Genomic DNA, 25390 nt, shown 5'->3' with positions numbered 1-25390 from the left:
ATAATTTTATTTGTGTCCCTCGTCGATGCTGACTTCAGTCGATCTAGTTATTTACAACGGTCGTTCTTCATAGTCAACATAACCCGGACACGCAACGACAGCGTGGCCTTGGCAAACTTATTATTACATTGATCGTCTATAAATGAGTATACAAACAGCGCATACAACGGTGCCGATAAGCTATCATCAACCGATCTATTTAACTGCGTTATCGATAGTATTTTACTAAGAGCATGATAGGACGCCAGTGTCGTCGACCGCCACAGTATGAAGATCAACGGTTCGCCTGATAAAGCTGACCTAGCTGAAGTACTAACCGATGTGATTGCGTGTCAGCTGTGAATTGAAAGCTCATATCGATTGGCTGTACACTACTCAGGTCTTATCGCTACTTAGGCACACTTAGGTGACAGGGAGCTTGGCAGGGATGGTAGCGTTTCTTCTCTTAGAAATCCACAGCGGTACCTATTAACATCCTGGTATTTGCGTCTCGAATTTTACGTACACCTTAGGTCTGCAGGGCTAGCTGCCTAACGTAAATAGAAACGATTCTATCGGATGTGCGGCACTGCTGGAAACGGAGTGCATTTTTCTTTTTTTTTTCTTTCTTCGTACATTACTGTAGTACTGGCGGCATTAATGCGCGTAAACATTCTAAGGTGTTGACGCGCACATTAATGCGCCTTCCGATAAACTAAAAGGCGTGTAAATGGATTTTGATTTTACGTCATACAAGCATTATATTCATGATAAGGCTGACTCGATGTTCGCTTATATTGAAACGTATCCTAAACAAAATCTACCCTATATGTTGGACATCAAACGCTCTGTACAACTAGATGTTCGTACAAGGTCGAATATCTATATATCGACCGCACTGAGGCAGTCGACGAAAATTGTGCCAATTGGGCAATATTGTTTTTCGACATCCATGTACGTGTGCATGTATGAGAGGCTTGTCGGCCTCGAAAAACTGCTGTGCAGGCCATGCATACCTCACGGTCAGCCTGAGCGCTTCTACCGTAGCCCTCCTCATCGACATTCACCAAGTTCAATTCGCTTGCCCGGCAATGTAGCGAGTTGTCTTGACTTCATGCCCAGAAACAGTCACAGTTTCTCTTCGCCGACTAACAATAAGTAAAGGCGGTCAATTAGCCCGTCATCTGGATCTTGCTACCCCCATCTTGGCCCTCGCAGTTTCGACTAAGTCAGCAAAGCACGCCGCTGTTTCCACTCTCGACACCGACAAACGAAGCATGGCTAATTCTCCTGGTCCCTGTTCGTTCTCCCTGCGTGGCTTGTTTTTCATCTGCCAGCGGAGCATTGGATTTCGAACCGCTGGCTTCACATCGCTAGACAGCCCTATGCATCATTTAGCCGTTGGAGGGCGGCATACAAGACGGGAATCAAACGAACGACAGGAGCCTTTCAGGAGAACAAAGGCGGAGAAGGGCCGAATGACTCCAATTCTCAGCCGAATCGACTTCTGCGAATTGTGTTTGGCTCTGGACCCACTGCGCTACGCTGCGTCCGTGGATAGACGACAAACTGAGACCGTTGGGTAAAACCAAATGCGTATATTCAAATACACGAAAGAATTTACATACATATATATATATATATATATATATGCACGCAGTGGGGCATTTTACAATTGAATCGACAATATCTTCAAAGCATCGAACCCGAAACAAAAAATTGTCTTCGAAAACCTAGTGATATTAAGTAGATATATTATTTGTTAATAATATTGCTAGGCTTATGCCCCTTGGTATTAATTGGAATTTTTACTATTACCAAGTTTCGATGACCAGTCCATATTATATTTTAGCAGATCGTTTTTGTCCACATTGGTACCGATGCCTCTATGTTAGACAGATAATGAGGGGCCACCAGACTAAGCGATACGGACATCGGCCAGAGTGTCGCAGTTCCTAGGATATTGTACAGCTGTATTACCATAGCTAAGCTTTCTATCATGGCTAACAACGCCTACAGCAACAGCTTCGATTTTTGTGGCTGTACGCTTGTAGCCCTATTAACAAACTTGTTCCATTAGAGAGACGTCATTGCTAGAGCCACCGAATCGACAAACAGCAGATAAAAAAGAATGAAACGCACACCCTGCACTTACCCATACGTGGGACCAATGACTTGTTATGTGTCCGGCTCTACTCTTTGAATTTTATTTCCGGTATCACTGTTAAGCATTCTATCACGCTATATCATTCTATAGGCTTCCAGCACGAAACGGAGTCTACCTATGCCCACTTCGAACCTAGATCACAACATGCAGGCAAACACGTTACCCACTTAGCTATCACGGAAATGGGTCCGACCCTCCGAACTGCTAAGTTCTTAGCCAACGATTTCTTTAGTATACTTTTGGTAGCGGAGAGCTGTTATGAAATTTTTCAGCTGCGCTTTTTTACCCTGGATTGGTACGACCCGAGACCGGCTAGACTATTTAAGGTTAGCTTCTTGAACACTGAGGGATGCAGGAAACGGCTTGCTTTGTTGGCAACAGATCTGCGTTACAATCGATTTTCATTGCGGTGGTCCGCATGCATACATTTGCATCAAGGCGATCAAGACGAATTCAACACAGAGAATCTACGATCGTTATGGACGGGCTCACGTTTCAGGAACACGGAAGCTGACGGATGATTTTTTAGCGCACGGCTATGATGGCATTTTATAAAAAGTACATATGGGTGTGTAGTCGCGTCCGATATATATATATATACATAGTTGAAGAGAATGTCTGTTTCGAAATAAATTCATGCAAACATGGTTTTGAAGTTGACCTCAAATTTGTAGCCGACGGGTCAACGAACCATCGAAAAGACATAACGACAAACCCAACTTTTCGAGGTTGCCTAACCTCTAGCCAAAACCAGGTAGTACGGCAGCAAATATGTGTATACACATGAATGACGTCGAGGTAGCTCGATGCTTTTTGGGCAGACTCGAATAATGCAACGGTGACGACCGACTGGAGGCCTGAGGAGATAAAAAAAACTTAGCCGAAATTAACTCCAACCCGAACAAGAACCGACCCGAGCGCGTAAATAGGAACACAGCGTCGAAAACCCAGCGGAACGCAGCGCAGACGGTAGCAGTCGGAAGCAAATTGGTAGAATAGGCGCAGTAGTGAAGGCGCTAACGCCGGTCAGATAAAGTATTGCATTTGGAACGTAGCACGAAGCAGTGGCTTCGAAGGTAGTCCCTCCATTTTGCCAGACTTCGGAAGGCGCGACGAAACGTCCCGGGAGTAAGGCGCAAAGGGTCAACAACGGAGTCTGATTAATTTTAGAGAACGATCAATAGAGTGGAGTCACAAAAAAGCTGTACCATATCCAGATACAAATCAGGTCTTGCAAAGCAAGGCTTGTCTGAATATGTTACACAAGCTGGCTGACTGTCTTCTTCCTCACCGTCAGTTAGGAAAAATTACCCTATTGCCGGTTTGACCAATATTCGGTATAGACGTTTAGTAGAATGTAAGTACATACTATATGGTGGTCGGGATAAATTGACACACGTTTTGGCGGATCGTTGGTCGTTATACATGTGCATGCCTTCATTACCGCGCGAACTGTTGGCATTGCAAAAGACCGAGCTACTACTTCGATCAAATATTACGTTGTCTATTGTGAAGGAGACAACTTAGAGCATGTGGCTTTGGCGCACCAAAGCGAAAACGACACGGCTGGACATCACGGTGATTGTACAATAGTAAAATTGAATTTTCGATTATTGTGTGCCATCCCCGTGTTGACATTCAGACGTATCTTAGTGACTGCATTTGACCTAACGTGGCTCGAGTTGTCCACGAATATCCCAGGTGCAAACCTTATGCCATTGTGTCAAACTGATTCGAAGCTCTCTATACAGAATAAGATCAAGAGAGTCGATCTATGTCGCTTGTTTCCCATTACGGCTAAACGTCAAACAGCGGACGGTCTCCGATTTTTAACAATGAGAAAATACCTATGTAATATTAAGTAAGCAAGGGGGATCGATGCCTTGCTTTCCGCTAGACAATCTCTTTACCGATAAATAAAACTGTCAGGTATTTAGTACTTAATTTAATAATCAGATATTCTAAATATCGTAACGAAATCGGAAATTATCATTGTGTTAAACAATAGAGCAGACAACTTCCAGACGAATAATTCATCTCATGGCACAAACAAATCGTTGCCAACATGTCTGCAAGAGAATGTCTCTATTGACAGCTGCAAAAATAAATTAACCCGCTTTGATTTAGATGCAGCCTACCGACAAGCAAACTTAATTTTTGCTCGAGTGTATCTTAAATAATCTGTACACGCTTTCTTGCTAGAGATGCCCCTTGCCGCCGGTACGCCAACGACCGAATTAGCTCTGTCAACTAATATCTATAGAGAAATTTCTATTTGTCGCTATATATACCAGGTCCGATCTCGGTCCTACGAGTTCTGCTCTTTGCAAAAGCGTACCCTCATGCATGCATCACGATTGCTACTTAATAAAGGCAACTTAAGTAACTTACAGTAGCAAAGGCAGCAATCGCTGACAGCATCGGTGGCTAACAATGTCGATTGCGTGTGTAAGTATGCGACCAGGACACGCTCGTTTCCTTGGCACCGGAACGTGGATTGCGTGAAAAACAAACAGACCATAGCTGATGTTCAAGCGCAGGTAGTGTAAAGGCCTACTGACTGACTGACTCATTCTCATGCTACAAAAAGTAAAAGATAGTCGGAGAAAAAGGACAAAAGCGTACTTGCCGAAGAGTTGGGTTTTAAGAATGGAGCTCCTGGGTCTTGCTCAGAACTGTTGAGCTCACGCTGACGTTGGTCCTGACCTGATCAATTCTACACACATCCTTACGATCTCCTTATTAGTCTTTTTACCTTATCCATTTAGTTCGTATGTTTCAACTTCTTATCAGATTGTCTGACCGTTGGCAATCGTCGCCTATCTTGCGCTAGCCATTAGACGAGTTGGGTGACTGTATGAAGTGGTGTGCCATATATGACTCAATAGAAGAAGCTCAATAGGATTTCTCTGCTAACACGCATAGCTATGCGCCTCTTGGACACGCGTTTAAGGCATGTCTTCGACAGCATATCAGCTGATCAGCAAAGGGAGTAGATGCCCCGGTCTAATCTGAGAAGCAGAGAAGATGCGATCAGCTGTTTACAGCCTCTTGCGCTTGGCTCACGACAAGAGCGCGAAGGCTAAGGGAAGACATTAGGAAAATTTCGGCTAACTGTTGCCAGGTTCGTATCTTGCTTTTCTGGTTAAAGCCTATCAGGCGGACGGCCAGAGCCGTAGACTTTTTCTATCTACTCCTTCTTATTGTCTTTAATTTCGAATGCTGGGGAAATTAAGCCGCTGCCGCCGCAACTCCTGCTACTATCTTCCAGGCCCTGTTCTGGCCTGTTTGTTGTTTTACTAGTTTCCTCACTCTGTGATTTTCTCTTTGCCTTCTTTCCATGGTCCATTGTCTCAGTCTCCCCTGTGTTTCGCACTCATTTCAAGCGTTCCCTGTCTTTGCCTTGCAATCAAAATGGCTTTGCTCAGCATTAATTTAGTGGTCAAGGATAACAATTACACACGTGGATGTCTGTGCACACAACGGACAGGAAGAGCGCACTGTCAGCCGCATCAATCAGCTCGAAGCGACTAGATCCCAGGTTAGAGACAGTCAACTTATGGGTTGATTAGTGAACTGGAAAACGCGAGCGACTTTTCATCTCACGGTTGGCTACATTTAATAAAACTAGCGCAGTGGTGCGTCCGCGAGGAAAACAAGACCGACGACAATGAGTTTGAGGATGTACTCTTCAATGGGCGTTTGGACGCCTACGCAGTGTCCATATAGTGGAACCACTTAAAACCGCCGGGCTCATCATCCGGCCAAAGTTGACCAATGAAAACCGAAAAATCAATTCTACTCTCTTCTTTTTTTTTCTGTAGTAGCTTAGGCGGATAGGCAGCTGACTGTAGTTAATCAACTTTTCGGATACGCTTTTTTCTGGTATTATCAATGCCTTCAGTGGCTGCCGGCAGCTAGGGTCATGGTATATATTATAAAGATGGCTGGCTTAGGATCAAGGACGTTAGGAAATTTTGCCTGAAAACATATACATATATATTGAATTGATTAATCTCGTATGAGGATTTATAGTCACCCACATACAATAAAGGGTAATTTATTTCTACTAACAGGTAAACAACTCTTCATATGTGAATCCTACCGGTTCAAATTTATCTATGTATCCTTTTCGATTTGATAATCACCTGAGGTTGGAAAAAAAACTGCTGTGAAAATGCAATATTGCCTTTGATATATTTGTTTTGAAAGAAGCGATCAATAAGCAATAATGTTTGTATCAGTATTCTTAAATGTATCATATAGTGTTATTGAAATACACTGAGCTTCAGTGTTGCCGGCATACTTGACCCAGCCACGCGCGAAGTCGTTCGTTCGTGTAGTTCTTTTTCGCGTATAACAGTGGCAGTACTCGAGGTCCGTTATTGTGAATCCACCGCACCGGCTGGTATAGGCGCCGTGCTAACGGCAGACAGAACCGAAGAAAATGATGCCGTTTAGGCCCTGCATGGACGTCTTCCTTCTTCCCTGTTTCGAAAAGACGGTGCGATCGGGGGCACGGCCCAGGGTGCTGCGGAAGAGAGGGACGACCAGGGGTCGAGAGGGAATCGGCCAGTCAAAGAAAGATTAAGTAAACGAATTCTCTTCAATTGCTTCCTTCCTTCGGAGGGGCGCAATGTAAATAGTCACTCCTTACAATGATTCTTACTACCCTCTAGCTGAGAGCACTGGCGCAGGGAAAATAAGAAGAATAGAGAGACTACGAGATCGCGCGAATGGGTCGGCTGAGCGCAAATCATCATGAATTTCTGTTTTTTTTTCTGTAGAAAGAATGCAAATTATGGCACGTTTAGCGTGGATTTCTTTTTGCATCAGCGTAATTTTTAACGCACCGAGGCGAGCACGAGCACGTGCGTTGTCCATAAATAGACGGTTGGACACACACGCCTACATACACTCGCATAGACAGGCACAACAGACAGAACAGAGACTAAACAAGTGCCATTCAGCCACTAGGTAATAAAAAAAGTGGTACGAAATCAACGTAAATTCCTGATTGTAATAATATGCAATTGTTTTACGATATTCTCAATATTAAAAATTGGTAAGTGGGTTGTTTTATCATTTACTCATATATATATATATGTATATATGTATATATATATATATATATATATATACGTACATATATATATATATATATATATATATATATATGTACGTGCACAAACACAGCAGTGGATGTGAGTGTTGGGTAGACGGCAAGGCAGAAGTCCTAAAAATCGAAGGGTCCGAAATTGCCAGAACTCAATTGCAAAAAAGAGAAATACCTCCGAAAGCAACATTAAGCGTCAAAATCGACAGTCAAAAAGGTAAGTCCGAATTTTTCTAGACGTAAGTAATAAATTACTATAATATAAGCAGTGAGGTAGGTATGTGGAATATAGGTACGCGTGTACTGAACCGTTGGCGGCAGATGGTCACCACTGAGAGCCATCTTGCTTGTTTTAACTGAGTTAGCCCCTAGTGTTTATGGAGCTAGAAGGGACACAATAGAATTGCATTTGTGTCCGAGATCCCTGTTTAATCATGTTTTGTCTTCCCGTAATGATGACCCCATAGAGCAGGCTGTATTCATAGGGTCCATAGTTCAACAGAACCACCATTTTGTACCGTGCTTGCAACAGTAATGCTCAACAATTCTATGGTCCGATTCGGTTTGGTGTGGTCCACGTCATTTCAGCCAGTGCAGCGGAGCGACGGTCGGTAAAGAGAGAAAAAAAAAAGGAAGCAGAAATTTGATGGAAGAGCTCGTTCGATGTCCTGTGACGACGAAAGCTGGTTACTCCCGGTGTCATCGTTGTATTGTGAAAGCGAAGAGTTCCTACAGATTTCTGAGCGAGGCAGACGGGCATACTGTTTGCGCTGCGATAGGGCAACGGCCTCCGATGAAGTAGAGGCAGTCCTATGTCGAACCGAAATAGCCAGGAAGAAGGGGGAAAAAAAGGAAGTTGTGGTAGATTCAGTTCGCTTGATCGAACTGGGTTGTTTTATAGAAAAAAAAAACAGCTGAGGACGAAGGAAGCAATTAAACTGGTAAGAAGTCAGTACGCGACTAGCAGTATCGTTGCTCCGGGACAGGGGCAAGGGACGAGCATGGAAGACGGAACAACAGGCTGTGTCTGGAACACCGCCATCAGCAACGTCTGCAGGGTCTGCCACCACAAAAAAGCCGTAGGTAATAGAAAATATATTTATTAGGGAACTGTTTTTCTGATTCCTGTCTATTTTTCTCTTCTTTATTGTCATACTTTTGCTGTTTGTCGATCGGAAAGGAACTGGGCCCATACGAAAGGGTGAGCGGAATGGAGACCTCTATTCTATCTGTGCATCGTCTTCATACCGCCTTACTGTGTCGCTGTATGTGCGAAATAGTGCAAGTATTCGATTAAAGGCAGTGACACTATGGCAGCTGTTGTTCTCAGTTGATACCGTAGCCGTTCTTGCCACAGCGGCCTGTGGTGGCCGCTAACAGCTCACGGCTGCTTGACGAGAATCAGCAGTTCCCAGTTTTTCTTTGTGAAGAATTTCTTAGCTTGTGGCTGCCTCGAGGTCCGTTAGGGTTCCCAAAGGCCTTGGCAAATAGCCGAGCTCCGGCAGAAGGACGAATAGCTTTCCTCATAGAAGGAGGGACCCTTGTCTCAAGTGACAATCACTCCGTATTGGATCGTATAGTTGGATGAACTATTGCATTGCTTTTCTCTATTACTGTTATGAGCACGGCGGGCAGTATAGCAGGTAGCCTCCTTTTACTCTTCTCAAGACCTCGCGTCGAGAGATCCTTTACTAGGAAGACTTGCAAAGAAGTGACGATAGCAGCCGGCAACCAGCGCGAAACTCGTTGTCTCCTTTCGGGAACGGCTGTCGGGATGGCCGTTAACGTAACACAGTCATTGGTGCTGCGTAGGTGGCAGTATCAGGCCACGAGGCGTTGTTATTAGGAACGTGCTCTGCGCAGACGGCCTGCTCACTAATTCGAGAGATGATTATTTTGCTATATTTAAAAGAGCGATCCCCTATCCGGCATCTCGTTAAGAAACAAAAGAGAAAAAATAGCATAACATATTCCAGTGCTCAGAGCTGACAGTTCGAAGCTGCTTGTGCACCAAAAATGTAATACCTGTTCAGGCAAATAGGGGAGCTCGAATTGTTGCAGACGTACGCATGATGTCATACAGCTGGTCGAGCTTTATTTAACTATCATTGAATGTCACACATGTGTAACGCATGAAGACTGAAGAAACCAATTTTTTCTGTTCATTATTACCATTACTACTTGCCACTTGATACTACTGTTATCATTATCACCATCGAGTAATTCTACTCGATGTATAATCCGCATATCTGAACATGTACCGCGCAATCCTTAAAAGTTGAGGATATTTACATAAACATTATTATCGGCCAAATCTTTCATTAAATTCAGATGATGCGTGCATAGGATTTCAGCACAGCTGTAGCACTCCTTGTTCGATACAAAACCTCTGAAGTAAGACACGAACGAGTCACTGAACCACCAGCTAAGCATGGCCTGGATGAACAATGAATGCATCAAACATTTTAGGCCATTAGTACGATTAATTATTCTAAAACGTTTACGTACCCTCATTTGCCTGCCTGAACATAGTTGACAGTCGAAGGCGAAGTTGAGAATGGGGAGAATTGAAGAATTTAATTTTTCAGCATGACGATTGTTTGCCAGCGAGGCGCAACTGTACGCACATAACCAAAAATAAGTAACGCTAAATATCCTGCTATTTTTCGTCAATCGTTTGCACGATGCACGTGCACGCAAAACAAAAAAAATGTATTTGTTTTTTTTTCAAAAAGAAGAGGAAAAAAGCGATTTTTTGCGTCTCTAATTGGGTTTAATGAAAGGACAGAATGAGATTTACCTGTTTATTTTGCACGCCGTGGAAGCGTAGGCGTCTAGCCTATGTATATACGTATATATATATATACATGCCACGAGGGCTTGTGAGGCGTCTGAGTAGTCGGGCCAGAATGAGTGCAACAACGAAGTAGTAGTATGACTAATCGTGCGGAGATGTTTTTAGTGGTAAGGAAAGGAGTTTGTAACACTTCCTGATATCTTCTGGTACAGTGATTCGTTGGTCCTGCTTAAAATGATTGCATGTTTACTTGAGTCGACAGACACACGGATGCAATATAAGTGAATCTTCCTATGCTATGGGCTAAAGATGCACTGATGAATTCCGTACGGCAATGGTATACATATTTCTTAGAGGACGATAATACTACGATGCAGAAAATACGAAGCAATACGCATTTATAAGTTGAGGTAATTGTGTGGAACGTAATCATCGAATAGAACTGTATGCGTGTGTGTGGGGGGGGCAAAGCTTGTGCAGTAGTAAGGCTTTTATCAAATGTAATGGAATTACTGTAATTGTATTATTCCCACATTTTGCCAACTTAGTGAAATCAATATACAAGTTTCGTTTTGTTCTATTATAATAGCAGAAGAAGCTGCGTCCGCATTAAGTATCAGGTGGCTAAAATTTGAATAGTCTAAGTTTTCATAAATTGTTTGCCAAGCTTGACAACGTTCTTAGTTTTCCTTGCGCAGGGCAACTATAGTCTTCGTCTCTCGTAGATTAGACTCGTATTGTACCAGTTGCTCTTGTTCTGCTGCTAGCTACTCCGTATGTCCCGTCTAAGTCATAAAATGTTAGCATTTTCTATTCTCACTGAATGGTAGTGATTTGCGTCCGCTACCTCACATTCATCGTTCGTTGTATGATTGGCGGGGCCGGCAGACGCCCCGCACTAATAGAGTTATGTTAATTGGACTGCCCCCGGATAACATCACTTCTTACATTTCTGCTTCCTTACTTTCAATCTGCATAATAAGTGGTACAAAGTCATTAGTTAATCGGACACCGAATGCGTACCATGTACTCAAACAGTAACAATAGCCCCCATTGTGTTATTATTCATAAAAATAGATCTGCATCATGGTCCCATTAAATTCCAAAAGCTGCCGCTAGGTTGGCCGCGTGTGGCCATTTTTTTTTTTTTTTTACATTTAGTTTAGTTGGATCCTTTACCTCCAAAAACTTGTGTGTGTGCTTATGTGTACAAAGAAAAAAATAGTGAGTCATTGCCGGCTCGAACATATTCGAATCAGTCTTTCGCTTATTCCAATAGTCAAAATAACAAACCAACAATAGCATATGGAGCAGTTACGGGGCTCGGGGGTTAGAGCTGCCTAGCTAGTCAACCAGATAGACTAAACTGAAAAAAAATAGCTATCTTTTGCTTATCCAAGGTGAAATACGTGCGCCGTCGTGTAGGTACTCTTGCCGAATAATGTTATCCACTGACTAGAGAGCAAATGCGGAAAGTATTGGTAAATAACTCGTGCCGCTGCATTCTCCGCTATAGCTGCTCTGAGATTGTTGAAAGAGGACTGTACATGTCTGAGCGTACACCGTGTGTTGTTATTTTGCCTAATGGAGGGAAAGGTGAGGCCATACAGGCCGGAGAACGGTAAGACGGATTCCGCCATCAAGAATCTGTTGTCATGCAGGATCCAGGAGGTATTCTGGGGACTTCGAAGGTTCTCAAGGACCATTACTACCAGTGCTAGTACAACTGCTACTAGCAAAGTAAAGAGACAGGATATAGGAAAAAACTCGTAGCACTGCTCCTTTTCCTCTTAGTCTTTTATCTGTCTCTAGAGATAGCAATATTGTCGTGAACGCGTGGCATACCTCACTTGTTTCATGACTTACCCTACTTTAGTCTACTTGGAAATCTGTTCCAATTTGTTCCTCACTTCAGCGACTTGAGAGGGGCTTTCGACGAAGCATGAGAAGCAAAGATGATCACTTGCCACTTCGACAAACTCAAGTGACCACAGTTAGTAATGCTCGCTACGTGGTCCCTTCGTTTATTCTTTAGCAATAGGTGAAATAGTATGGAATAGTATTGGTGACGGAACGTGGAAGCGGGGGTGATTTCTAGACTTTGAGGCGGGTTTCCGCACGATGGCAAACCTATTGGTGTTTAAATTAAAGGATGATTAGAATGGCAAGAGGAACAACGTGGTTACTATAAGGAACAAAGCAAAAATGATCTCGGAATAGAAAGCTTTGCTTGTACGTGAGGGTCGGCCCGAGCTGTGTATGTGCTTATGTTCATAGCGAAGACACTGCCAGGTGTTCCTTCACTCTTTCTCCTCTCGTGGTGGCTTTTTCTAGTCGTTACGGCATAAAGAAAGCAGACCACTGAAGACGCCGTCGCCATCGTCGTTAGTCCTGCAGGTCGATAACTTTCATGTCGGTCGAGCAAAGAAGAGGGGAGACGGCTGATGTGAAGAAAACGACGTACATCTAGGACCGTGCGGCAGCGTCTTGCGGCCCTAGTAGGAAGGAGTGTGTAGGTTTTGTTGAGAAACCGTGCACAGGGCAAACTGCACCCCAATAATGAGATTCCCTGAAAATAAAGATAAACCAAGGCAAGATATTGACTCTTTACTTGCGCATACTTCTGCTCTTCTTTGCTCCATCCACAATCCTTCGCCACTGCTGCTGTTACCATTATCGTTCCGACAATGGTGCGTCGTATAGAAAGCAGAACTAGTTTCGATAGTCCTGTTCCTGCCCGATGATGAATGTTTCTGATGGATACTTGATAGGTGAGTGTATAGATGAGAAATCGCGAGACACAGGGAAGCCGATTGCGGTTACTGTACTTGTCAAGATCGATCGGCGGTAAAAGAAGCACCATCCATGTACAATCTACCTTGCGTTTTTCTAAGGTTCTAACCTGAACTTATTCGTCTCGGTCACCTTACCGTATCGTGCTCAGCTTCCGGCCTAGCGCAAGCTTTGCCGTTTCGTGTTAGACTGTTTTCATTGAAGGCGGAAAGAATAAAATCGTGCCTTTTGAAGGAGCTTTTATACGCACACGTATATAGCCTACTCGACAGATGTTTGTTGTTTTAGGTTCAGGTTTACGTATTCAGTAGACGGCCGTTAATGTGGGATTACACGATTCAGGAGTGAACGAGTAGCAGCGGCTACACCCTATGTGAAACACAGCTATCCCCAATTTGTACCTGGGAAATTTTGCCTACCGAAACAAATTTAGCCATGACCTACAGTATCTTACTTTTTTAGAAATACCACTCAAGTGAGTTATATCTAATGTCTAAGCCTTCTGCAAGACGTAGCCCGTTACGCATGTTTAATACGCAAATATTTGGGCGAAATTGACTTATTTAAGAAGATGCAATTAATTGCGTTACATTTATAACGTTTTCTGAATTTAATATTTACATAAATTGATTGGCCTGCATCTTAGCACTTGTCAACGTAAAGCGACGCATTTTCAGTTCCAAAAGCCTGTTTTCCACCGGTCATATATGCATCTACGTCACCCTACGACAAAGCATATTTACAGCCAGCAGATAAGTACGCTTTACTGCTTTAAATGTAGGCACGTACTCCATTCCCTAGATACAATAATTGCTACGACGTACGCAATGTACTGCTATTAAGCAAACCAACTACCGTCCGCTCGCTTTCTTTGTTCAAGGCGCGCTGATACCAGACCGGCAGGAGAAAGTAAGCAAATCTATGTAGGGTTTACATATGTGAAGCGCGGACGAAAATAGAAGTTCCCAAGTTTAACTCCTATGTATGATCGTGCAGCACAGCAATGGGCAGCGAAAGGCTGTTGGGGTTCATAAACTACCGCTAACTATGAACGAATTCAGCATGTTGTAACTTACCCTAAGGCTCATCCGCCTCACAGCATGGATAGCTAGCTTCTAAGGGAGTGGGCGAATTAACCCAGTTTGGATTCTACTGACCAACCCATCACCGCACTCTTCCGGGAGTCAGCGAGCCGAGTACCATTTGCGACAGTGCGCCTTCATAGACTGGTAAACGTTTGGACAGTTTGGCTAGAAGAGTTCAATTTTATTGTATTTTTGAGAAGTAGAGAATCAACTAAGGGACTACTTGCTCATCCTTTCGCGTGAGAATATATATATATATATATATATAATTGTTAATGTAATTATCTCTTGAGTCGAACGCGGAAATGGACTTTGGATTGACTTTCGCGAATGTTCGGTGACCATATTTGCGTTGGAGCTATGATATCTGGCGTGTAACATTTTTATTATACTAGCAGAAAGCTGTGAGTAACAAAGACAAATCATATGTGACTTTCACTCTGATGGCTTGACGCAGCTAGTTGTGACGACCGTTACTGAACGATGCTTCTTTGTCCGTTTTGCATATGGACGGTCTACGCCAGGGGAATAATTCGGCGGTTTGCCCGAAGACTGTTCTTTCTTGTTCTATAGCAGTTCCTCTCGCAGCCGGCGGAGACTCTCGGAGTCACCCGGCACTTCGAGCGATAGTTAGTCCAATCAGTGGTGTACGCGCAGCAGCTTCCTTAGGGCGGAGACGGTGGGGGGTCAAAGGGTGAATTGGAGTCAGACGAGTGACGTCTTCTCGATTTTCCATAGAGAGAACAGGGGCAATAAGACGATCAGAGAGCTGCGTGTATTTTGGATAGGGTCTAGCAGCGGGGCAAAGACAGCGGATGTCACAGACGTGATCGCTCGCCTTTTCCCATCTGCAAGCCGAGTTAACTTGTCCTGGTTCAGGTTGGCCGGTTTAGCCATTTCCACAGACACTGAATACTGACATCTTATGTTAAAGGCCTTGCTGTCCAGCTACCGAGATCGTGCTCAGGCAACTGGCCTGCTAAGCGTCTTCTACGTTAGGCTACATTGTGTAAAAGGACATATTGGCTTAGTATAGCAGGGGAGCATGCTACAGCCTGAGTTAGTTAACGAAGCCGGCGTTTGCAAGCGGATTCATTGCAGCTGGCAAGCAAATCGTCCCGCCTTTACGATTGTAGTTGGTGCATCCTAACCGGTTTCGATTCTGACTATCCGCTGTCCTAGTACGCTCGTTTGCTTCATCCGCAATCCCGATTCACTATATTGGTCTGGTACGTTCCAGTCATGCTATGACCCGCTGAAAACTTTTGCTACGAGATAGTCACGTTTTGGGATTCGTCATCCACTGCCGATGATTGTATTACATTTTCTCTCTCTAGATCCTATGTAGAAAGCCCACTTCTATATGTGTGTGTGTGTAGGTATTTTGGCAATGCAACGCTAGCTAATTGTCCCCGGGCGTATCTGGCTTCGCTTCCGGTTACATTCCGACTCGGTATGTTCTCAGAGGCCGGTAGTGTCCTCTCTGTCCAACCGCGTCGTTCTCGCTGCCGTCGTAGACAGGCGACAGCCGATGGTGTTCGGTCCTGCCTCATAGGGTACGCCGCTACGGCGCAAGAAAGCAAAGCCACGCGCGATTGGCTCGACTAGGGCAGATCAGGCTCGTTTAGTGTAGCTTGGGTTACGGTCGCTTCTGTTCTAGTGAGCAAGGTCAGAGCAGATGGTAGGCAGCGAGAGAAGAGTGTACAATGAGGACCAAAGAATCTGTGGATTACCGCTGTAGGTGCTACTGCCCGCCCCACAGCCGTCCCCTACTGGTCTTTCGAACCGTAGTTCTCGATTGAGGCAGACATACCAAATTGACCACTTGCAAAAGCAGTAAGCAACGCTGGCAATAATAGTCCTGGCTGTTGCAACCAGGATAACTGTGCTGGTTGGCCGAAAATGAGTTAGATCACGTACGTTTCGTCCGTTACCCTTTTTCCTATTTCCATCCTCCTGGTACCGATACGGTACTATACTCGCCGCGCCACTTTCCGCGACAAAAAGGAAGCAAGTGGAAAGCAAAGCAAGCATGACTTTCTCAGTTGTTCCTTAACCAGCCGATTGCCTGCACTGCACGTACATACGTCACCGTTAACCACCTAACCTATAACATAATGCGGGGATGGGTCTGCTGAAACACTACTGCCGATGCTAGTCGCGTTGCGGCAGTAGCGCGTTAGGCTGCCACATGGAATGGCCGCGACTATTAGCGCATGCACAAACGCATAGGAATGGCAAAGTGATTATGCACAGAGTAAAGAATAGCACTGCCGAAATGCCGTTTCTGGCTCCCGTCCCAAATTCCTCTACCGTGATTTCTGCTGAAATAGCAATGGTCGCTGATGGAATCTACTGTCGGGCGGGGGGGGGGGGGGGGTCTGTGGAAAATTGGCAATGGAAATGCACTGTTTGAAGTAGTCGTGTCACCAGAAGGATTGCAAATGCCGCTTGCTCTACGGTATATCCACTGTGGCCGAGCCGTACGCGTTAGTTAAGCTGCACGGTGTCAAGGAGTCAGTGTCCAGGAGGCCACCCTGTGCCACTGCCACCGCTAGTACTCTCGCCACGACCATTACTGTTGCTGCTAGTACGACTTCCACTGCGCGATTAGGCTGACTCTACTACGCTTAGTTTGGCCAAGATGGCCGTCCAGACAAGGGAATAGTTTGAAAACAGGACACAAGAAGCGCAAATGACTTGCCGGTAGGTTAGTACTAGCAGGACCAGGAGCTTAGCCTTAATGATCTCCATTAGACGAACGGTGGACAAGAGTGGACCCGGTAGCTGCCGCGCAAGCAGCGCCCAGGATTTCTTGCGATCGGCCAGACCGTTGTCAGCCACACACAGGAAGATACGAAAACAAGAGATACGAGTTTGAGATCGGTATTGCCAACTAGAGAAAGAGTGAACGGAGATGCCCCTTTATACGAAGTACCTTTGAGGACAGCTTAGACCACTAGTGTAGTGTAATACTTTCCACGACGGCACAAGACTCTAAGCCTGAAAAAAATGTTCTACTCTCGCGTACACCAGACAGGCACCCTTGCCCCTCCCCCGACTTTGTCGAGACTTTTGTCGGGGTCAGGCCGTCTGCGCCATGGAAAATACTAATGATCAGGCAGAATTAAATGTGACCCAGCTCCGCTGCAAAATAGCGCAGGTTTCTCAGAACTTCTTATGGAAGTAACTCTCTAACGACTATGAAAGTATCAGTACATACTGCTACTGTACGATAAGGAAAAACACCAGGCGACTTGCCTATTACGATTTGGCTATTAACTATGGACAATAACCTACATAAGGCGCTGTAGTTTGTCATATGACCGGTCAGTTTTGCCCCCTTTTGTTGCTAGACGGATACGAGAACCACCTGTATACGTAAAGTTCATTGTGTTCTCTATTATATCGGTAGCAACGAAGAAAAAAACACGCGGAAGGCCACTCAAATGTGTGACGATCATGAGGTGTACAAAAAATGTCAATAAGCATTGGACTGCACGAAACGACAGGAACGACGGGAAGGCATTAAAGTACATATGATAATCACTATTTGCTTATATTTTTATATAGGTATATACAGATGAACATATTTAAAGCAGCAGGCGTCTATTAAGCGCGCGGGCTAAGAAGTTATTTTCGTCTGATGGCTACTACACCGATTAATGGACCTTTTCAAGAAGTCATTCTTTTCACTTATCTGCGTGAAGTTTGTCGGGACTTTCGTACAGAAAACGGGCACAGAATAATGGCAAAAAGCAACAAGGAAAATCTGTACAGGCCTACCTAACTGTTCCTAACTTTGTTTATTACATCTGTCATTTACTTTCTTTTCATGTATTACAAAGGCAAGCCACCGATGGACCTACGTATCGCAGCGTCGCAGCACTTCACTTGCGTAGATTGTCATACTCACATGAACACTACATGCATTGTACAACGTACTTCCAATCATCAGCTGCTTACTCCACGGGCTAGCCCGATCAGACCCACCCCCCTGCCCAGTTCTTTGTTGACTGTTCCTTTTCTCTGCTTGTTGATGCCTGAGGGTGCGCGATATCTAGCTGTGTTGATGACCGAACTCTCCATGTACAGGGCCTCACAGTGAGATTACCAATAGGCGCGGCTGCCACTGTGTCACTGCGATGAGCATATGAGCTCTGCAGAGAACGCTCAGACACAGCGAACGGGCCGGCGAGAAGCTGAGAGGACCTCTGTCAAAGGCCACCCTCTTTGCGCCTTACCGGATTCTCCTCGCTGCTTCGTTCCGTTGTAGGAACGAGTAGCCAGACCCGGCACGCTGGCAAGCAGCAGTCAGGCAACTAAACCCATTATTGCGCTCCGTGGGAAGCCTTTATAAAAATATCAATGACCCGCCTCGCTTCTATATCGCCAGTGCTGCAGCAGCCTCGTGCTAGTTCATCCCCGGCAGGAGGTTGGCTAGCTAGCTGGCTGGCGTTGCCAACCTCCTGCCGCCGCCATTGTCGTTGCTGTAGCGGTTCAAACTCGAGCTTATTTACGGAGTTGGCCATGGAGGAGGCGGGATCGGGGTCGCGAACCGCAAAACGTACCAGTGGCAGCTGAAAAGTGATCGAAAGCAGCAACTAACGCCCTCTTGTTGAAGAAGAACTGTGCTAGTAGTGGTCTCAACAGTAGTTGTAGAGGTGGAAGTAGAGGAAGCAGCGCTGGTAGAAAACCTCTGTAAATAGAAGCCGCACGCGGAAGCTGTTTGACGGCCGGCATTGATGGCCGGTCAAGTATCTTGCAAATTCACGACGTACAAGACATACTAGCCAAGGCGAACAAGGTGAATTGCTGAAACATATGAAAACTGTGTCTGTGTCCTGCGACAAAATAGGCCACTCTCTGTATACAGTTGTTTCAAAAGGTCGACTTGCGACGAGTGTTGTCGACGCAGTCGCCTGTCCAGCCCCACTCGGGAATATCTGGCTGCCAAATATATATGTATGCATGGAGGACGATGGACGTGCAGACGTGGTAGCTTATTGGCCTCACTATACTTTGTGGAGCGCTAACGACCTCGTTTTCCGTTTAATTCGTTCTAGGTAAGCAACGTGCTCGGCGTTCGAGGTGCAATGCGATGCTAGGCGATTTCTATGGCACTGCGAGATAAAATCGTCGTCGTGATAATTGGTAGTGGTAATGGTTTAGCAATACCAACCTGAAGACTTGCACTATATTTTGGGCTAGGTTCAGCACTTCCGGTTGTCTATGGTATATTGCGTGTAAACTCTACGTTTAATGGAACGAATCTAGTTTACCAGCATCGATCGTTCACGGAACAGCTAAGCAGACGACTTTAGTTGAGTTGTGAGTCACGTGCCACATAGGTGGCTTCTGTTTGCCCCTTTCGGCGCTAACTACATTAATAGAGGACCTATCTCGTTAAAGTGTGCATAGAGAGTGCAGCATATGAAAAGGCACGATTCACATGGATAATAGCAGATGGCTCAGTAGGGCGCTGCTCTGCTTTCGGTTTTTCCGACGAAGGTAGGCGTAGAAAAACATTACGCTTGCCCAAAGAGAAGAGGTTCAGAACTTGCCAATTTCCAACTATACGTTATTAGAGGATTTTTATTAAGCAGGAGCAAAACGTCCGGTTAAAAGATCATATTATAACGATGGCTTAATACTCAGAGGTATTAAGCAGGATAACTAGCAGAAAGCATAACAAATTTTAAACACATTCCACAGTTGCTTAACACGGCCTGTTGTGAGACGGCAGGGTTAAAGTCCAATCTTCTGGGCTTCTGACAATAATGAAATATACCATTTTAAATTTACATTGTTACATATCATCTACAGCTATTAATGACCAACTGATCTATCAGAACTTCTTTTGTTAGAAACATCCTCATTTAACTGGTATCCAACATGCTTCTCTAGCAAAAGCTGTATAGGATCTAACACCTAGCTTAGTCTGCTGCTTTTCACAAAGACGCTAACGTAACATAAAGCGACATATAGTATAGATATTATACTACATATATACCATGTTTACAGATGACAAAAATCCGCATCGTTTCTCGCTCTTTTCCCTCATTCTACATTCTTAAAAAATCAATCCATGCTGGCCTTGGTACGTACGCTTCACGCTCACATAACCGAGTCTCCTTTTATGTGCGCCCCCATATAATCAGATATACCTATCTGTTCTACTTGAGTTAGAATTTACTGGCTGCACGACCTCCCTGTTGAGCGTTCTACACGTACGCACACACATATACACACCGCTAATGTCTGCGCATATATGTATCTGAGAATGGCATGCTTGGTTAGATATCATTGCAATAGACATTTCGCAAGGGTACTTACGAGGTGAGGAACGAACGAACAAGAAATAGTCTGGCGCAGTAAGCGGCTAGCTGCTGGTGCTATAATGTTGGCAGTTGTTCGGCTTTACTGTCACTAGCCTGGATACTAATCCTCGGGACACTTTACCAGGTTAGGATCCTTTACGCAAGTAGCATCTATATATACAGGTCCAAAGCGGCACCTCTTGTACGCAATTATGTTAAACCCCCAACCACGCATGATCGCCCCTTTTCTTTGCTGGTTACTGACGACGCTATTTCTGTTTCTCTTTATTGTAATGAATGAGCACGGTCAAAATCACTTGACCAGGTTGGCCAGTCACAAAACACAGTATGCGAAACTTGAACCATCTTTCATGGGGATGCGCGTCGGTTTGCGGTGAGAGAGATAGTAGGCTAACAGCTGACTGGATCGTCTGTCAGGCGTCTGGCCGCAGAGTAACCGGCCAGGACTTCAGTCTAGTTCCCTCCAACGTAACACTTTGCAACGCGTTTCTTCATTTATCTTCATTCTTCTTTGAGCAACTCCAATTGATATGCATAAAGCGGTACACGCCACCTGCTGATTCCAGCACAATATAGTACTACAACATTGCTCAGCTGACCGAACAGGGGGCTGCAATAGAGGCTACTAGACGACAAAGAGTCAAGGAACAGCAGGATAAAAAGGAGAAGGGTCGCAACCAACGATTAACTGTGCAAGAAGAGGCTGTACAAAAGAGTTGAAACCCGCAGAAGATGTGATCGTCTAACAGCATACCGGCTACGGCATGTAATGACCGAACCTTAAGGGTAACGTAAAACGACATCAGAACAGGGCCACTAAGATGGTCGTAGCAGTAATAGTAGAAAAAGACCCTAGCCATTTTCAAGAATTGCCGACTGGGACAAAGCGGAAGCGAGGTCAACTGCAATCATCCGAAAATATGTAACATGCGGTCTCACTCATGGAGACGCTCGAAAGACTATCGCCTGTTTCTACGGCTTTGAACGTAGACTTTTGTCGTAGAGCTAACGTGGAGCGGAAGCGATATGCTACCTTTTTCTAGGTAATGATTGCTTACGCAACAAGGGAACTTTCCAAAGGGAGAATAGCTCTAATGTTGAGTATAATCAAGATCAGCTCGGGAAACGGTCACCGAAGAAAGCAAACCATTTTGAGACATAATAGGCTTAGTTACCCATAACAAAGGCCGAACACGAATTAGGGCGGAGTTTATTTGCGCTTACTGAATACAATTGATGAAAAGCGTTCAAGGTAATGACATATCTTCTTATTATTATTATTATGAAAGTATACCACGTCATCAAGAAAAAAAGATGTTCGGCATATTGTGCTGCATGTATTGCTCACTGAAAACCTGAAGACTTATGATTTATTTTACTAAAGGCTTCTCTCACCTCGTTTTTTGTTTCAGTTAGATCAACAAGACCCACGATGGTAGTTCTGCTGCTAATCAATAATAAACTACGTATTTATGTTTAAAGCAGTTGGTTAAGATGATCCAATTTCTTTTTCACCTTCACTCTGCAACGATGATCAAAGCGCATTCTTACTTGCTTGACTGCTATGGCCTTCAATTCGAGGCATATGCCACAATGAAAACCAGACGCACAACTATAATCCAGGCAGTCGAATAAATTTTAGCCGTCGATTTGGGGTCTGATGTGGGCGGACTTCGTTACTCGCTTGAAATTTGTTGCCCTCGCTTCGACTGCTGCATGGACTGAGAGCAGTCTGCTGTCTCATAAATGAAACGATAGACAAAGATAAAATGCTTCTTCGACTTCGCGTCATAGAGCGACCGCGACCGGGATGTGCGGTCGGCCGGGCTAAACCCGTCGTAACGATTTTGAGGAAGGAGTGGTCACGACGAAGTTCGTTGTGCTTCGCTGTAAAGTTGGTGCTGCCACAAGACAGCGTAAAGGCAATTGTGTCCCGCACTACTGCCGCGACGACCGCGTGATGTGTCTTAGCGTATCCGTTTCGGCTCTATCCTGGTTGGCCTGGTTTTGTCGGACTTTTCCATTCCAATTGTCCAGAGTGAGCGGACCATTGACCGACGAACGTTTACATAGTGCACAGTAAGGTAGGTCGGCGCTACTAATAAAGAAGGGATAGGTAGCGTCGTCTCTAAGAGGAAGCAGTACTACTAGCAGTAGCAGCTATGGACAAAGATAACCCACAATAGGTGCGATGACCCGACAGGAAAGGCAAGCTGGAATGAGACGCACACAAAGGGTCCGACGAAACAATTTGGCTTCTTTTTGGCAGACATTTCTTCGTGGGCTAGTCCAAAGGCAAAAGGCGACCGACGACCGACGGTCCGTCAAAGCGTACTCTCAGACACAGCCCCTATCCATATAGGTCTTTGTCGACTTCTTCTGGCTGAAGGCTGTCCCCATTGGTTGAAGGTTTGTTGCTGTCGATGTTACTATAATTGCCATCAATGTTTCGTTGCTACAATGACAATGACAATTCTGCTTCCGGTAGAGACTTGTCTCTCTGTCGAATCGAGTTACAATACGAGACAGAACGCAAAGGAAAGAGCTGCACGGGTTAAGGGGATTGAGTTTGCACGGGAGCCATGGAAAAAATGACGCTGTATAAAGCCCGTAGAAATGGAAAATGTCGCCGACAACCACGAGCTGACCCCAGCAGCAGGAAAAGTAGTAAGTAGAGGAAGTGCCCAGTGTTGTGCATCTAACGAAAGCTTAGTGCGGTAGAACACTGAGCGTCAAACGACAATGCACAAATTCTATCTTCATCGTCATTTAACGGACCACGGGCGCCTTCGTTCGTCGAGAATGACAAATGTTTATCCTTGTTGCAGTACAGATACGATTTCGTGCAAGTATAAGCATACATACACGTGCTTACGGATGTGCCTGTTTCTGAGCATGCGCGATTATGATAAGATAGTAGCATCAATAGTTCTGACGCGAAATGATGATTGGATTCTTGGAATCTCCGCACCTGAACAAATGGGAATCTGTGACGGTGCAAGCACGTGAAACTGTAGCGCTGTATAAGGTGCCACTTTCTATATTAAATACTATGAGCAGATTACCGCGTTTTTGAAAGGCATGGCAAAACTTCAGACATGATAAGTTCTTTATGGTATATATCATGTATAGAATGACACGAGGAAAACCTGATTTAAGGAATTTATGTTCATATCTTGATGCACAGCTCTATCATAGAGTATACAAAAACTAATACACCCCACAAACTACAGGGCTGTGCCGATGCGGTCAGATACAAAGCTGCTGACATCAACCATTGTTGCTGTTACTGCTATTTCCATCGCTGGCGTATGATCGTGGTCATCGTCGTCGTGGTCGGCCCGACTCAATCAGATGGTAATAATGGCAATGTTGATGTCAGTCGTACAATCGACCAATGATAGTAGAAGATGAACGGTCAAAGTATGGAAAAAAGAAGAGAAAAAAGCAGCGAACATTGGCACATCTCTCACCCTCATTTCGTCTTTTCCCTCCCACTCCGGTTCCCTATGTCTCTTTTTTTCCATCTCGTTGTTTCGCACTCTCCACAGTCAAAGAGACAAAACTGCGTGCCGTCTGCTCCTAAGTCGTGCCGCTGCTTGTCGGTCGTGGACGATTACTCCCCTGAGACCCCCGGGCCCCAGTCCATTCAATGCCCAGGGTCGCTAAAGTTGCTGAAAGAAACGAGGGTCGACTGAGTGAACGCTCATAGAATCCCTCTCATACCTTCGACATCGTCGTGGTCGTTGTCAAAAAACCTCATAGCTGCTGTTCCATTGCCCTGTCTTAGCTAGACCCATCATTGCCTGAAAGCCCATTCAGCAAGAGAGTGTCGCAATACCCTTGTGCCATCACTGATAATACCTGTTCGCCAGCATGCCTTGAATCGGTTGTATGACCTAAACGATCACGTGAAGGTATACTCGGTGAGGGCAACTCTACTATTGGGGATGATTCAGTGTGGGGAAAAAGGGGAAGGCACAGTTGAAAGATCACCACATAACGTGCGTCATCTACGGAACAGCAGGCGCGTCAGTACAAGCTTCGACCATCGCAAGTGGAAAAAGTAGAGAGCCCAACGACAACAATAGCTACAGCAGGAACCATTATAGCAATAGTTATTGTTGCCGTCGACCATGCCCTAGGAGACGGAAGGACAGCAGTATAATTGGTCTTTGCGTATGCGGGCGAATGTACGATTATGGCTGCTTGTGCATGTTTTTAGGATCTTTAACAGACGAAGCCATGTGAGCAAGAAGAAGACGGACTTGGAAATTTTATTATAGGCAGCCGACCCAGTTTGTCGCAATTTAAACATCGTCACTACTGAATCTAAAATGTTGGTTCTTCATTGTTTAGGGGAATCTATTGATAATATCTGGAACTATAGATGAAGAAGTATGTTATATTCTATGCTATGTTTTAGCATATATAAAGTTTTAGATAGGGTGAGCACATATCTTATTAGTTTGAACTTTAAAACGACTTGCTTCGAAGAATAAAGTACGTATTTTATAAACATAACACCCCTTAAGATCTATTGATCGGAACAATCTTTACCTAGAAGAAGTAACACTTTGAGACCTGCTGTGCCACGTCATCAGAGTACACAGATTACTTTTCGATCATTTTGTATCTCAGCATTTGTTTTTTTTATTTTAGGAGTCTATTCGGGTTGTATGCATTGTCAAGTCCATGTCTCGCTTCTACTTTGCATGCCCTCAGTGAAAACCGCTACAAAGGAAACGATTCGATGAGGAGCTTTTCGTGAGAACGAGTTGATATCTTGGGCGTTATTTCGAATGTAGTTCGTGGGTAACAGCCTGCTCTTTGTTAGGCCCCAGAATTAACCCAACTTCCATCGGCCACCAGCTGCTGCGGCCTGTGCTTATTGTCGCTCCTTCCATAGAGATAATCAAAGGCAATGACATTCGTAAATGTTCGATTGCCATGAAGAATTGCCGTTGATTTTAATGATTGTTAAAAATGGCGCAAGAGTGGGGTAGAGGTAAATAGGAATAAAGCAAATGCCGTTCCAATGAAGAGATGATCGAAAAACCGAAAGGAAGAAATAAAAAAAATATAGCAAAGTAAACTACTGACGAGAAAGAT

At 44.7% G+C, this 25390-nt stretch overlaps 2 protein-coding genes and 1 long non-coding RNA gene across 21 annotated transcripts in view; 2 read left to right on the top strand and 1 right to left on the bottom strand.

Moving 5' to 3' along the window:
• LOC147756250 (uncharacterized) overlaps positions 1–5098 on the bottom strand; it is a 12636-nt gene extending 7538 nt beyond the window's left edge. Inside the window, exon 1 of the long non-coding RNA XR_015327250.1 lies at positions 4538–5098. This is a non-coding gene — a long non-coding RNA (uncharacterized LOC147756250). The remainder of the gene's footprint in view (positions 1–4537) is intronic.
• The window catches only part of LOC111249810 (pikachurin-like), a 226426-nt gene that overhangs the window by 79666 nt on the left and 121370 nt on the right, over positions 1–25390 (top strand). The window lies entirely within an intron of this gene.
• The window catches only part of LOC111249816 (uncharacterized), a 74538-nt gene that overhangs the window by 6225 nt on the left and 42923 nt on the right, over positions 1–25390 (top strand). For 2 of the 16 annotated variants that reach the window (XR_015327249.1, XR_002673093.2), the window contains exon 3: positions 5100–5947. The exons of 6 other annotated variants lie outside the window; for them this stretch is intronic. The gene's annotated coding sequence lies outside the window, so the exon portion shown is untranslated. Of the gene's footprint in view, positions 1–5099; positions 5948–7342; positions 7480–7850; positions 8346–17309; positions 18745–19003; positions 19098–25390 lie in introns of those variants that run through there. 8 more of the 16 variants (XR_015327238.1, XR_015327239.1, XR_015327240.1 and 5 more) reach the window with 8 other exon arrangements.

The sequence above is a fragment of the Varroa destructor genome, unplaced genomic scaffold (assembly GCF_002443255.2).
Source record: "Varroa destructor unplaced genomic scaffold, Vdes_3.0 BEIS01000004.1, whole genome shotgun sequence".
Taxonomy (NCBI): Eukaryota; Metazoa; Arthropoda; class Arachnida; order Mesostigmata; family Varroidae; genus Varroa; species Varroa destructor.
Note: the sequence above shows the minus strand (reverse complement) of the source record. Positions and strands in the feature narration are given on the sequence as shown.